The sequence below is a fragment of the Colobus angolensis genome, unplaced genomic scaffold, assembly GCF_000951035.1.
Source record: "Colobus angolensis palliatus isolate OR3802 unplaced genomic scaffold, Cang.pa_1.0 Scaffold89, whole genome shotgun sequence".
Taxonomy (NCBI): domain Eukaryota; kingdom Metazoa; phylum Chordata; class Mammalia; order Primates; family Cercopithecidae; genus Colobus; species Colobus angolensis.
The window spans coordinates 2,422,831-2,437,282 of NW_012122820.1; the positions used below are offsets into that span (position 1 = coordinate 2,422,831).

A 14,452-nucleotide genomic window follows, 5' to 3' on the forward strand; every position below is an offset into this window, starting at 1 on the left:
CAACCTCCGCCTCCCGGGTTCACGCCATTCTCCTGCCTCAGCCTCCTGAGTAGCTGGGACTACAGGTGCTGCCACCGCCCCCGGTTAATTTTTTGTATTTTTAGTAGAGATGGGGTTTCACTGTGTTAGCCAGGGTGGTCTCGATCTCCTGACCTCGTGATCTGCCCGCCTGGGCCTCCCAAAGGGCTGGGATTACAGGCTTGAGCCACTGCGCCCGGCCTTAATGCTCATTTTATGCTGTTCCGCAGAAAAGATCACTGCCAAAGAGCAGAGCCACTTTTGTTGAAGGCTGTACCACTCACCCACAGTCCCCTGTGCAAAGGAAAGGAGGCTCACACAGAGCCAAGGGAGGGCAGGGCACACCACATGCCCACTGCAGAGCCAGCATGCCCCTTGAGAGCTGCACTGCTTCCCTCAGACCCACTGACCTCCTTTGCAAGGAAGCTTTCCAGACAAGAAGGATGCTTTTTTGAGGTTCAGACTTTTTCTAAGAGAACCAGTTTGGCTGTTGTTGCATGTTAGAAGTTGAATTTTTTCCCCTCTGGTCTAAGCCCTGCCCAGCTTTGTCTAGTGTGGGGTCCCGTCCAGAGAAGACCTGTTGTCCTCGTTTGTGTTCCTCCAGAAGCCCACCCTGAAACAGTGACTCGAGGGCCAGTAGATTACTTGCGACATGAAGGAGCTACTGATGAGAGAGTGGGCAAGTGAGAGAAGGAAGGGGAGACAGCCAATCAGGAGAGGGTTATCACTCCAGGTATGGCTGTGGTCATTGGAGCCAAACCTGCTGGGGAAGTCAGCCAGGGTAGAACATGTGTCCCTATACAACAGCTCCTGCCTGTCCCTGGCTGTCACAGGGAACACTCATCCCTGGTATCTCCTTCCTACCAGGGTGGGCAAGAGGGCTCCGCGAAAACATGCAGGAGCTGGTGGTCAGAAGGTGGGGTCTTGTGCCTGAAGGGTGAAGGTGGGAGACGTGGGTGGGCACGGCTGTGTGCTCCGCCTGCAATACCTGCCTGCTGAGCTGGAGCTGATTTCACGCCGTGTGATGATTCCCGGTAGGCTTTCCTGGGTCTAGTGGTGAGTAGAATGTCTAGCATTTTGTCTGGTTTTGCAAGTGAAAAAAGTGAGGCAGGGGAAGGGCAGTCAAGTTAAGGACTAAGTGAGCAAAGCAGAACAGAACGCAAGTGTCTCGATCGCTTTTTCCCGTTTTAGTCAGAGCATACACTGGAGAGTCAGTGAATGAATCTTTGATGCCGTGATCATCGAGACCAAGCGGTAGCAATTCTCCTCGGTCTCTCTTGATCTTCTCCCCTTTGGTGGTCCTCCCAGGTGGTGTGGTAATGATGGGAGGAGCAGTGATGGTGTGGACCAAGTCACCCAGTGTCGCCGTATAATGCAGCTCCATCTACCCTTGTCTGCTGCTGCTCCAGGTGAGTGGTTCCTGCAGGACAGTGGCAGGTTAAATAGGCCATTCTTGTCCATAGTCCTTTCTCTGTGTGGCATGTGTTTATCACTAATAATCGGTCATTGTTATGACTGCCTGATTGCATGGTCCTTCAGCCACTAGTTTAGAATCTTGTGTCTATCTTATAATTTATACATATACTCATGTATCAAAGGCATGCTATTGCATGGCAATAGGTGTAAAATACTTTTTTTTTTTTGGTGGTTTTGTTTGTTTGTTTGAGACGGAGTTTCTGTTCTCGTTGCCCAGGCTGGAGTGCAGTGGTGCGATCTTGACTCACAGCAACCTCCGCCTGCCAGGTTCAAGCAATTCTCCTGCCTCAGCCTCCAGAGTATCTGGGATTACAGGCATGTGCCACCGTGCCCGGCTAATTTTGTATTTTTAGTGGAGACGGGGTTTCTCCATGTTGGTCAGGCTGGTCTCGAACTCCTGACCTCAGGTGATCTGCCCACCTTGGCCTCCCAAAGTGCTGGGATTACAGGCGCGAGCCACCGTGCCCAGCCGGTGTAAAACACTATTTTCTTAGTTAGCAAAGCTTAAGCAACACACCTCATCAGTTTCATAAACAGAGATAGTGCTTTTGAAAAAGAGACTTGAAATATCCTAATCATACATGTTGTTTATTTGACTTTAAAATGATTACCTTGGGACAGAGACACAGCAGTTATCAAAGAGTGACTTTTGTTTTGTTTTGTTTTGTTTTGTTTTGTTTTGAGACGGAGTCTTGCTCTGTTGCCCGGGCTGGAGTGCAGTGGCCAGATCTCAGCTCACTGCAAGCTCCGCCTCCCGGGTTTACGCCATTCTTCTGCCTCAGCCTCCGGAGTAGCTGGGACTACAGGCGCCCGCCACCTCGCCTGGCTAGTTTTTTGTATTTTTAGTAGAGATGGGGTTTCACTGTGTTAGCCAGGATGGTCTCGATCTCCTGACCTCATCATCCACCCATCTCGGCTTCCCAAAGTGCTGGGATTACAGGCTTGAGCCACCGCGCCCGGCCTAGAGTGACTTTTTAACAGAGGCTGGGGTTGTCATCGATTTCTCACTAGCAAGGTCTCTGCAAGATTGTCCCTATCCCATTTGAAGTCACTACTAATAGCTCCATCTGTCTTCCTCAAGTAAGAATCAGCTGAGCCTTATGTACTGAGTGTATCAACTCCAGATCTTCCCATCTCCTTGTTCCTCAAATATTGACTGAACACCTATTATATACCCAGCACTTCCCTAGGTGCAGGGAGTACCAGAATGAAGACAGTGCTGTGCTCTAGTTCCTGGAGACCCCACCCCCCAAGCCTGTTATTTCTATGAATTGTTAAGTTCCTTAACTACAAATTCCCACTGAGGGAATTAGGAGGCTTCACCACCAAGGATGGGGAGGGGTGACTGAAACGATGAGCAACAAGAGAAGTGGCAGTCGCGTTTGTGTGGGGGAGTCAGGAAAGGCTTTGGGGGACAGTGAAGAAAAAAGTAGGATTTACATGCAGATAGGCGAGGATAGAGCATTTTAAGTGAGAGTATGACAATTCATGCAAGCTAGTGTTGATCGAGGGAACTTTCTAAATACCTGTATGAGGCGTAATTTATGTACAACAAACTGCACTCATTTAAAGTGCACAGTATGTCCAGGAGCGGTGGCTCACGCCTGTAATCCCAGTACTTTGAGAGGCCGAGGCGGGTGGATCACCCGAGGTCAGGAGTTCAAGACCAGCCTGGCCAACATGGCCAGACCCTGTCTCTACTGAAAATACAAAACTTAGCTGGGCCTGGTGGCGGGCACCTGTAATCCCAGCTACTCTGGAGGCTGAGGCAGGAGAATCGCTTGAACCAGGGAGGGGGAGGTTGCAGTGAGCCGAGATCGCGCCACTGCACTCCAGCCTGGACAGCAAGAGCGAGACTCCGTCTCATAAATAAATAAATAAATAAAGTGCACAGTATGGTGAGTTTTGACAGATGCATACCCCCATGAAATCAGCACCACAGTCACAATACAGAACATTTGTTGGCTCCCGAGAGTTTCCTGCTGTACATTTGCAACCGGACACAGGCTGTGTGTTAGTGCCAATCATGTGCCCCTTTCAACACAAGAGCATTTTGATTTGGCTTTTTTTGTTACCAACTAAGATGCCCCAGGCACCCTAGTCCTTAGGTCTGAGTCCATATACTACTAGACCACCAGGGCCAGGGCCCGCCCCCCCCATTCCCAGAGAGGCCGTGGTCTATCATTGGAGGAACGGTGACCGCAGGGCTCAGTGTAGGGGATGGAGCGGGGGGTGGCAATGGAGAGGAAGACAGGGCCAGGTTATCGAGGGTCCCGGACAGCATGCAGCAGAATTTAGATTTTAACCTATTGGCAACTGGAGATTGTGACCAGGAAGTGATAGAATCAGATTTGTACATTAGAAAAATCACTCTTGGGACCTGGGTCAAAATGAGAAATGAGGAGGACTGACTGAGGGCAGTGGCGGCGGAGGGAGGGGTGGAGAGGAGATAATGCAGTCAGAATCCAGCAGGCAGAATCCACAGAGCTGGGACAACCCTTTGGGCGCAGGGTGTGATAGGAGAGAGAAGAGTTATTCATAACTTCCAGGCTGATTGTGTGGTCATCCAGGCAGTGCCTTTTATGGAGGCTGTAAATCTGGGCAAGTAGAGTGATTTAGGAGGAAATATGTTTAATTTTGGGCTCCTATGTCTGTGGGATACACTCGTAGAGATGTCTTATAGTTGAGTCTGTGGGTCCAGAGGTCTGGGCTGAATATTTGAGGGTCTTTAGCATTTGAGTGACACTTCACCTAAGAAAACTGACTCAGAGCCTTCCAGAGTACAAGGCACAGCGCTAGAAATGCAAAGGTAAACGCCGGCACTATCTGGGAGGTGTTCTCTGACCCCTGGACAAGGCAGGGCCTCCTGATTTGGGTTACATTAGTATCTAGTGTTACATTTCTTTTTTTTTTTTTTCTTTTTTGAGACGGAGTCTTGCTCTGTCGCCCAGGCTGGAGTGCAGTGGCGCGATCTCGGCTCACGGCAAGCTCCGCCTCCCGGGTTCACGCCATTCTCTTGCCTCAGCCTCCCCAGTAGCTGGGACTACAGGCACCCACCACCTCGCCCGGCTAATTTTTTTGTATTTTTAGTAGAGATGGGGTTTCACCATGTTAGCCAGGATGGTCTCGATCTCCTGACCCCATGATCTGCCCAGCTCAGCCTCCCAAAGTGCTGCGATTACAGGCGTGAGCCACCGTGCCCTGCTGTTACATTTCTTGTCTGTCTTCTCCACAAGACTGTAAGCTTTGTTAGGCTGGAACCAAGGTCTGTTCTTCGCTGTATCCTCAGCCCTGTCACAGGACAGGGTGCCTCGTGGAAGCACAGCACATACGTTCAACCTTGTCAGCTGAAAGCCACCCCAGCCACGCACCACTAGGGGTCCTTCTAGGGAGAGCAGTGATGTAATTAGGATGTAACACTTTGGGGCCAGAAGGGCCAATACCAGAGCGTCAGGCAGCTGAGGGGCACAGAGGTGGCGATGGAAGGCTGCACAGTGTTCAAGCCAGGACTTAAAGGATGAGGGAGTGTTCTCCAGTCAGACAGGGAGGGAAGACCGTTGTAGGTCCATGGGTACAACATACATAAATGCACAAAAGAATGAAATGAGGCCAGGCACAGTGGCTCACGCCTGTAACCCCAACATTTTGGGAGGCCAAGGCGGGTGAATCACCTGAGGTCAAGAGTTTGAGACCAGCCTGACCAAGATGGAGAAACCTCGTCTCTACTACAAATACAAAATTAGCTGGTGTGGTGGCGCATGGCTGTACTCTATGCTACTCGGCGCATGCTACTTGGGAAGCTGAGGCAGGAGAATCACTTGAACCTGGGAAGCGGAAGTTGTGGTGAGCTGAGATGCACCATTGCGCTCCAGCCTGGGCAACAAGAGCGAAACTCCATCTTAAAAAAAAAAAGGAGTGAAATAGTTATGTGTGACCAGAATAAGAGGCTGCGATTCAGGAGGATGAGAACTGGCAGGAGATGTAGCTTGGGGTGTAATTGGGACCACTGTAATGGGGTTGGGACTTTGTTCTTTATGAAACAGGAAGTTAGTGGACTTTGAAACAAGATAGTCATACAATCCTATGACATTTTTAGGATGAACTCTCTGGGGATAGAATACAGGGATGATGAAACCTGCCCCCTGAAAAATGCAGTTTTGGCCAGCATCCAAGTGATTCTCCTGTGGGTCATCCAGAGAGCATACCTGGAGGAACAGCCGTGTAAATGGAGGCTGGGGTGAGAGGAGGCTGGTGGCAGCAGTGTGAGTGGAGGCTGGGGTGAGGGGAGGCTGGTGGCAGCGGTCTGGGTGGAGGCTAGGGTGAGAGGAGGCTGGTGGAGGCTGGAGTAAGGGAAGGCTGGTGGCAGCGATGTGGGTGGAAGCTAGGGTGAGAGGAGGCTGGTGGCAGCGATGTGGGTGGAGGCCGGAGTAAGGGGAGGCTGGTGGCAGCAGTACAGATGGAGGCTGGTATGAGGGGAGGCTGGTGGCAGGGGTGTGGATGGAAGCTGGGGTGGGGGAGGCTGGTGGCAGCGGAGACGCCTCAGGAGGCAGGGACAAGGATAGCAACTGAAAGCTGGTAAAGGCCACCCTGCTAAGTAGCCAGAAAGTTTGCAGAACCTTCTTTTGAGGGATCTGAAATTCAAGTTCTCAGATGCCTCAGATCATCAGTGTTCAAAAACCTCAGGAAGCTTTGCAGTCCTGCCTCGTGCCTGCTTGAATAACTGGATGTGGGCAGGAGGCTGTGGGAGTGGGCCATGCCAGCAGAATCCTGCCTTACTCTGGAGACTTACTCGGGTCACAGCCCGTGGTGTCCTGAGGGTCATTTCAGTGTCATGTGAGTATTAGTGTGGCTATTGGAAAGGATTTGGTATGAGTTTATTTGAAAAGTTAGGAGTTTTTTTTTTTAATTATCTTTGATAAATTTAGTAGAATATTTTGAAAGCACTTTTTATCCAGTAATGAATGAACAAATGGCTCCTGAACTAAATGGAGGGATCTAATCACATCATCTAAGTGCAACAGTATGTCTGAAAAATCTCTCTGCTTGTCTTTTATTTGCCCTTTAAAGTCTGTGCAAACAAATGTGAACGGCCTCAGGACTCTAAGAATAATATTTTTCTGTGGATGTGTATGGACAGATAAACAAAACCCCAAGGGAGAAAAAACTTCTATTTAAATAAAAATAAAGATCCCCTACAGCTCCATCCTCCTTTGCTCACTGGGTTTGCTTTATTTCACTTTGAGATAAAAGTAGTTTGGATGATTAAGAGTGGAACAAAAAGAAAGTATTTATGTCTGTCTAATCTATCTATCTCTATCTATGTAATCTATCTTATCCATCTAAGTTTATCTGTCTGTCTTATCTGTGGGCCGCTCTATCTGGTTTTGAATAGTCCATATTGCAGCCATCAGTAGTCGATCTTTTGCATCCCTGGGGTTAATGGTTCTTTGAGCAGACACTGACACTGGCTCAGGATCGCGTGGGGAAGACGCCCTCTTCCTCATTGGTCAGTGCTAATCCTGTGCTCACGCTCTACTCCCCCTTGGAATCTCCTGTCTGAAGCCCCTGCAGGCCTCTGGGATCCTCCGAATCAGCCCTCTCCGGCTCCAAGCACACTGGGATCCTGGCCGCAGGAGGTTGCTGTGGGCTTCTGCCCGTGCTGTGGGTCACGAACTGCAGCCGACAGGTGTGGGAGCTTAGGAAGGCACCTGGTGGCTTCTCGGTAGGAAAATAGTGTGGAGTGTGTGCGACCGTGTTTGAGGAAGCGTCATGAGAGGGTCACTGTCTCTGTGGTAGTGTCCTTAGGGAACTGTCTTTGCCTGGATCCTGGGGTCAGGTTTGGCATGAACTCTGACCTTCCTCCCTCTGCAGGGTCTTCAGTAGAAAGGTCCTGTCCTGAGGAGATGCTCAGAGGCACTTCTCTTGCTGATGAAGCCTGCCTGCATGTGTGTTTTTGTCCTCATGGAGGTGCACATGACAAATTGCATGCGATGCCTCAGCACAGCCCAACAGGTTTTTTCTGTTTACACTTAACTAGCCTTGGACAGCGGGAGGAAGCCTTAAATATTTCCTTTTCTTCTCACAAACGCTTTATCTAATAAAACAAAATTATGGCAGAAGAAGCAGGGAGTGATTCAAATTGTCATTTAAATCAAGGACCTGGTTTGGTTTGGCCTTCCTGGGAGAGTTTTTAGCTGGATATAACGTTTTAGCTATGCTGATTTAGTTTTAGCTACGCTGATAAGGTCTGTACGGGATAAACCAACCAGGGCAGAAGGCAGGGTGGCAGTGCCCATGGTGGGGTGCAGCGCGGGGGCGGGCAGTGTGGCTCACTGAGCGCTGGGCTGGCCCCTCACTCCTCCATATTTCTGTACCAGTAAAATCAGGTTGAAACTGACATCAAGGGTAGCTTCAAGAAGGCGGGGAGAGACCACGAGGGCAGCAATGCAGAGGCTGTCACCCTCTAGAGCTACTGCTCGGGGACTGAGAAGGAATTCTGTCTTGAATACATGTTAATCTCAGTTCCCGCTCCTTATCTGGACTGGCTGGCTCCCTTCTGCGCCAAGAATCTGAAGCCCAGCTCTGTAAAGCAGCAATTCCCAACTATTTTCCCCCTAAAATACACGAGACGCACTCCCATGGGGCATATCTAGATTGCAGGCTGCGGTACAGATAAATCAGGCTGTGGGTTGGGCGCAGTTCCCAGTAAAACCCCACTTCTTTCTCTCCCACTCAAGAAAGCAGACCTCCATACGAGTAAGCGGGAGATGGTGCTCTGTCGTCCCAGCCCTTGGCGTGGGACTCGGCCTGTAAAAGCTGCCAAATAAATATTTACTAAGTGAAAGATAGCCCTGAATCCACACTAATTTGTATTTTTTAAAAGTCATTCATAAACTTTAGCATTTTAACTATTAGTTAGTAATTAATCCCAATAAACCGGCAGGATTTTGTGATTGTGAAACTGTTGCAGTGTGTTGGCCAGCAGGAATATTTGTTAGCATTTTTATGGGCTCTTAAAGTCGTCTTAGCTGTGTCACTGATAAAGCCAGCCACAGGCTTTATCAGTCCTGCCGTTGGCTGTCAGCACTGCCTGGATAAACTCCTCATCCTTCCCAGGGAGAAACTTCTAGCAATGCTTAAGCAGGAGGCCAGGGAAGAGAGAATCTTGATGCTGCCTGCTTACCACAGGCCCTCTGGAGGCCTCTGCCCTGTGTGGACAAATGCTTCATTTCAAGATCGTATACAAATCAAGAGCAAGCGTCTCCTAGCAGCGCTGAGTGTGGGGCGCTTGCCACCTCATTGCTGTTGGAACTCTGGAGTTCGGGCCAGAGGATGCAGCCCCTCCTCGGGGGAGGGCAGTGGGGTTAGGTGAAGATTCAAGAGCTCCTCTTTGCCTTGTCATCTAGTTGTCCTATTCTGGGGGAATTTTAAATAAGGATTAAAAAAAAAAAGGACTTACGTATTATTTTAAAGAGCAGGCTTAAATAGGCAGGCATATTTTAATAAAAATGATTTTTTAACCCTGCAGTGTGGAGACTGCCAGTCAAATACAGTGATGGCCATTATCACGCCCCTGCCCCTGCCCCCAGCCTGGAGGAAACAGAGTGCAGAGTAGAATGGTTTTGGAGCATTCATGGCTGCCGGGAGATGCCCGAGAGGGGTTTGAGGGCAGGGCAGGGTGAGCAGGGAGCTCACCGCAGGAGTGCAGAGATCACCCCAAGCAGGGTCTGCAGATGCTGACTTCAGGAGACCAGGCATAGAGATGGCAGGTGAAACAGATAAATATGCCCCAAAAATGACAGGAAAAGAGTGAACTGGGATCACTTAGAAATCGGAAGCAATACAACAAAGGCTAAAGATATTTGAGCAGGATTTCAGTGTAGATACGCTCTTGGATATCACAAACATAAACAGATGAGCTAACAAAAACACTGCAGAGAAGCACGGCTGCATTGCCCCCTGTAGTTCCCCCACCTACTGTGACTGGGAGAGGCTGATACTTCTTTTCTCCGTGGATTTGGGGCATTCCCCACCTATTTTAGGTATGCCAGTTTGACACAATGAACTTTAGACTGATAGCATTTCATCATTGAGATATAACTTCCTTCTGTTTTTAGACACTGAATAAAATTTTCTTTAACGGGGAAGCACATATTTTATACTTAATTCTAATTATGTTCATCTTGTTTTTTGAATTATTTAGCTACCTCTAATAGACAGTCTGAAAGATGATTACATTCCACCGTACTAACATTTTCAATGACCCTGAAAGACCTGAGATGCATTGCTGCTACTATTTTATCAAATTATTGTTTCTAAAATGCTGTTTTGCTCTTCTAGTAGGAAGAGTGACTTTTAAAACAATGGATATTGGTTGGGCATGGTGATTCACACCTGTAATCCCAGCACTTTGGGAGGCCGAGGTGGGTGGATCACCTGAGGTCAGGAGTTCGAGGCCAGTCTGGTCAACATAGTAAAACCCCATATCTACTAAAAATACAAAAATTAGCCGGGCATGATGGCAGGCGCCTGTAATCCCAGCTACTTGGGAGGCTGAGGCAGGAGAATCACTTGAACCTGGGAGGTAGAGGTTGCAGTAACCCAAGATTGCTCCACCGCACTCCAGCCTGGGTGACAGAGCAAGACACCATCTCTAAAATAAAATAAAACAATGGATAGTTTGTCTAACGTGGTATGTTAAAAGGGCAGAGAAGCTGAAGAATGATGATGAAGACTAAAATAACGATGATAAGCAAAGAACTAAACAGGCATCTGTGCAGTGATTCAGGGGCGTGTCCATGAGAGGCGGCAGCTTCAGAGCAGCTCTCCTGTAACGCAGACTTATCTCACGGTTCCCTCCTCATTTAAGGAGTCAGACCACTGCGGGCTTTGCTTTAGAGATATTTATTCCACTGTGTGCTTTGTTGCTCACCTTTCTAGAGGTGCTCATCTTCATCTAAAGTAGGGTGAAGCTTTTTCACTCCTGGAGAAAGCTGTGACAACATTTTTGGGACAAGCAGCAGGTGTGCCTCAGCAAGCCTGTCGTTATCTGGGGAGGGGGCTCCAGATAACACACTTCTACTTCCTTTCTTTAGGGAAATGACATGGACCCTCCTCCTGTAACACTCCCCAAAAGAAGTATGAAAGCCAACATAAAATAAGAATATGATATTTGTATTGAGTATTAAATATAATATCTTCAGTGTAGTATTTGTGCTTCTCTCTATCCAGTCCTCAATTGTTTAGGGATCTTCTGTGGGCAAATCAAAAATGTCAATAAAGCAAAATATATCAATAAGGCATCATACTGATGAAAACAAAACCAGAGGTTTTAAAAAACAATCTGGGCCAGGTACGGTGGCTCACACCTGTAATCCCAGCACTTTGGGAGGCTGAGGTGAGCAGGTCACCTGAGGTCAGGAGTTCAAGACTAGCCATGGTCAACATGGTGAAACCCCGTCTCTACGAAAACACAAAAACTGGCCGGGCATGGTGGCGCGCACCTGTAATCCCAGCTACTCGGGAGGCTGAGGCGGGAGAATCGCTGGAGGGGAGGGGGAGTTTGCATTGGGCCGAGATCGCACCATTGCACTCCAGCCTCGGCGACAGGGTGAGACTCCATTTCCAAAAAAAAAAAAATGTAGTTATCAATTTTTTGTTTTTGACCAAAAGTATTTCAGGAACTTTGAAGAAAGGACCTGAAAATTATTACTCAGGCTGGTATTTAGTTTGAAATGTATGCTGACTTTTAACTCTCAGAGCTCAACAGTATAATCCTTGGTCATTCCAGTGAGTTTAGGAATTTGTAGTCATGTCCTTTTTACTAGGTATTTGCATACATCAGTAACCAGCTGGGATTAGAAGGAGCAATCTCAAGATGCTGAAATAGAACGATGAGAACCCAGGGCCAGCTTGAAATGTTCATCCTCATCGATTAATCCTTAATGAACACTCATGCATGGATGACCTCAAAGAAGGTCCTTTGCCATGTGCAGGAAGACAAACCGCCTTCCGCAGTGTACATTCTTAAAGGAAGGTTCCAGTAGACGGATACACATAGTTCACATTTGAGGTTCCAATAGACCAAGACACATAGTTAACACTTTGTATTTTTAGCCATGTTTTGCCCCAAGATTAAACATTTGGAGTAACGTGGACATGTGCTCAGTGGCGAGGGAAGGGTCAGTGTGTATAACTAGGAAGAAGGCGCTCTGGCAGGGTTGGGAATGTGACCTCTTGCCCTCCAAAGCCTGGGATGCCCAAGTTAATGCCTCCAGTCTTGCAGTGTATGGACACAGAGCGAACGCTCCCCTCTGAATACAGACCAGAGGTTAGAGGTTAATGAATGGGCGCTCTCTCCACACTCGGGACCCCATTCAATAGTGGTTTTATACATAAGGGCTTAAATGGGGTCAGAAAAGGACCCGCATATTGCTTCCAAACTCCCTACATCTTTTTGAAGCAATAGTGTTCAAAGATGACCTCCTTCCACCTGGGAAGAGAGAGATGAAGCTCTTGTGCTTGGAGAAGTGGATGGCTACTCCTGGCTCAGTGTGTCTAAAAGCAGGACCGAATGGAAAACAAAGTGGGGGGGAGGTCCTTGCTGCCCCCTATTCTTCTCTAGTAATCCCTTAAAAAATAATTGCGGACCCCAACCTCTGGCCTCCAGCACATTTTCCACTTGATTAGAGGCCTTTGTGAGGTGGGGAAAGGGACCTGCAGACTTGTATATTGTGCCGGGGCCCGAAATGTCCAGCTGGGAATTTTTCCCATCAAAAGGGGATTTTAGTAAAACCATTATCAGGGGCTTAGAGGAGAAAAGCTGTTGAGTGCAAGAGAGGGGCAGATTAGCATTAGCGGGCTTGTTTTTGGCACCAGTGGAAGAGTGGGAAGGTGTTTGCAGCCACTTGCACACAAGTTCCTTAGTTTCTCTCCAAGTTCCTGGCAGGTACCGAGGTAGGAATGAATGCAGGAGTGGAACTAACAGGCTCGAAAATGGCACAGGGAGGCCTTATCTCTGAGGCATCACATGGAAAGCAGCCCAAATCAGGAAGGACTGCATGGTGGTGCTGATACCTGCTTCGGTGTGTAGATGGCCGTAGAACTGGCCTTGCTGTTATGTATGGCCACGCCACCTGGAATCCCCCGCCCGCAACACTCCACCTGTCTTGACAGTCTCCATAGACGGCGATAGGAAATTCAGAAACTGGGAAGTGGCCATGCTGGAGTCCTTTAACGGGCAAATGGACACCTTTAGGGTGGGGGGGGCGGGTGCTGGTAGGGGCTAAAAGAGTACAGAGGAAGGTCACGAAAGCCGCAGCAGTGGCTGTCAGCCTGCGAATCAGTGTCCGGGCTGTGTGGATTTGCAGACTGAGCCACGGGAGCCTCCTGGGAAGAGGGTTTGGGGAAGGTCACCTAAAACAGAAACGTGCATCTTCTTGGGATTACTGGAGCCCTCAGCCATACCTTCCTCTGCAAAATGGAGCACAGAAACCGGAGTCGCTGAGGCTGGATGGAGAACGTTGAAACCAGTAGAGTAACTGCTGCCTGAAGGGTCCCTGTGAGGGATGTCGGAGCCAGCCTGCCCCGGAAGCACTTCTTCCTATTTGTCCTCTCTACACTGTTGCTCTAGCTTGTCTTCCTGGCAAAAACAGGTATGGATTACAACAATGTTGGTCCTCACTGCTGTGCACACAGAGCTGGAGTGAGAGCCACGTGTCTCTGCGTGGGACACTTTCAGGCTTGCAGTACTGTCACCTCAGAGGTCTCAGTCACAGGAACACCCTCACGCCAGCCTGGTGGCCACATTCGCAAGAGATTTGTCTAAAGTCAAATTCAGCAACCACAGAAAGAGGGCTTACCTTCTTGAAAATGAAGCCCAGGGCCGGGCGTGGTGATTCACGTGTGTAATCCCAGCACTTTGGGAGGCTGAGGCGGGCAGATCACCTGAGGTCAGGAGTTCAAGACCTGCCTGGTCAACATGGTGAAACCCCATCTCTACTACAAATACAAAAATTAGCCGGGCATGGTGGCAGGTGCCTGTAGTCCCAGCTACTCAGGAGGCTGAAGCAGGAGCATTGCTTGAACCCAGGGAGCAGAAGTTGCAGTGAGCTGAGATTGCGCCACTGTACTCCAGCCTGAGCAACAGAGTGACTCTGTCTAAAAAAAAAATAAAAAGGAAGAAAGAAAACGAAGTCTAGGAAAGCTGTTCTTGGAGGCTGTGAATCAAGGAGCAGCCCTCCCAGTCTCCCAGTTCTTCCAAGGAGCAGCTTTAGGAACTGCTGGTCCTCAGTGTTCACACATTCCCCTCACTCAGTTCTCATTCTGGCTCCTCAGCCAGCCCCGGTTTCTCCTTCTTGGCTTTGTGCGGGCTGATACATGTTTTCTTTTCTTTCCTTTATAACCTGTATTCTCTGTTTGGGGTGTCTTCCCTGAATCTGTATTCTTTCAGTGTCGTCACTAAGAATGGCATATTTCAGCTATTACTTTCCAAAAGTTGCCCAGGGAGATGTTCTGCTTTCATAAGACCTTCATAGATGGTGCCAGGAATGTAATTTGCCTCATGCATAGGCCCCAAGTCCCTGAAACTTTTCCTGTTTTATTCATTCTCTAAGCAGAAATGACCTCTGTATTACAGAGTTTATAAGCTGTGGCTCCTCTCGCCAATACAGCTTGGTGGAAGCACCCGCAGGGAATAACTGCCTCCACCTTCTTTCCCACTTCTACACCTGCCCTTCCCACTCACACTTTGATTCCCTGAGGCCAGGCTGTTGAGTACCAGGAGGGCAAGACCCGAAGGCCTCTCCTGCCCTCAGCCTCTCTCCTCTTGTGCCCTTCTACGGAATCTGGCCATATTGGCTCAGAAATTCTTTTTGTGGCCGGGCGCGGTGGCTCAAGCCTGTAATCCCAGCACTTTGGGAGGCCGAGACGGGTGGATCACGAGGTCAGGAGATCGAGA

At 48.9% G+C, this 14,452-nt stretch overlaps 2 protein-coding genes across 3 annotated transcripts in view; one reads left to right on the forward strand and one right to left on the reverse strand.

Annotated features, from left to right (window-relative positions):
- FBXL14 (F-box and leucine-rich repeat protein 14) overlaps positions 1–14,452 on the reverse strand; it is a 30,372-nt gene that overhangs the window by 3,596 nt on the left and 12,324 nt on the right. The window lies entirely within an intron of this gene.
- WNT5B (wingless-type MMTV integration site family, member 5B) overlaps positions 6,145–14,452 on the forward strand; it is a 77,436-nt gene continuing 69,128 nt past the window's right edge. The window contains exon 1 of the mRNA XM_011931015.1: positions 6,145–6,327. The gene's annotated coding sequence lies outside the window, so the exon portion shown is untranslated. The remainder of the gene's footprint in view (positions 6,328–14,452) is intronic.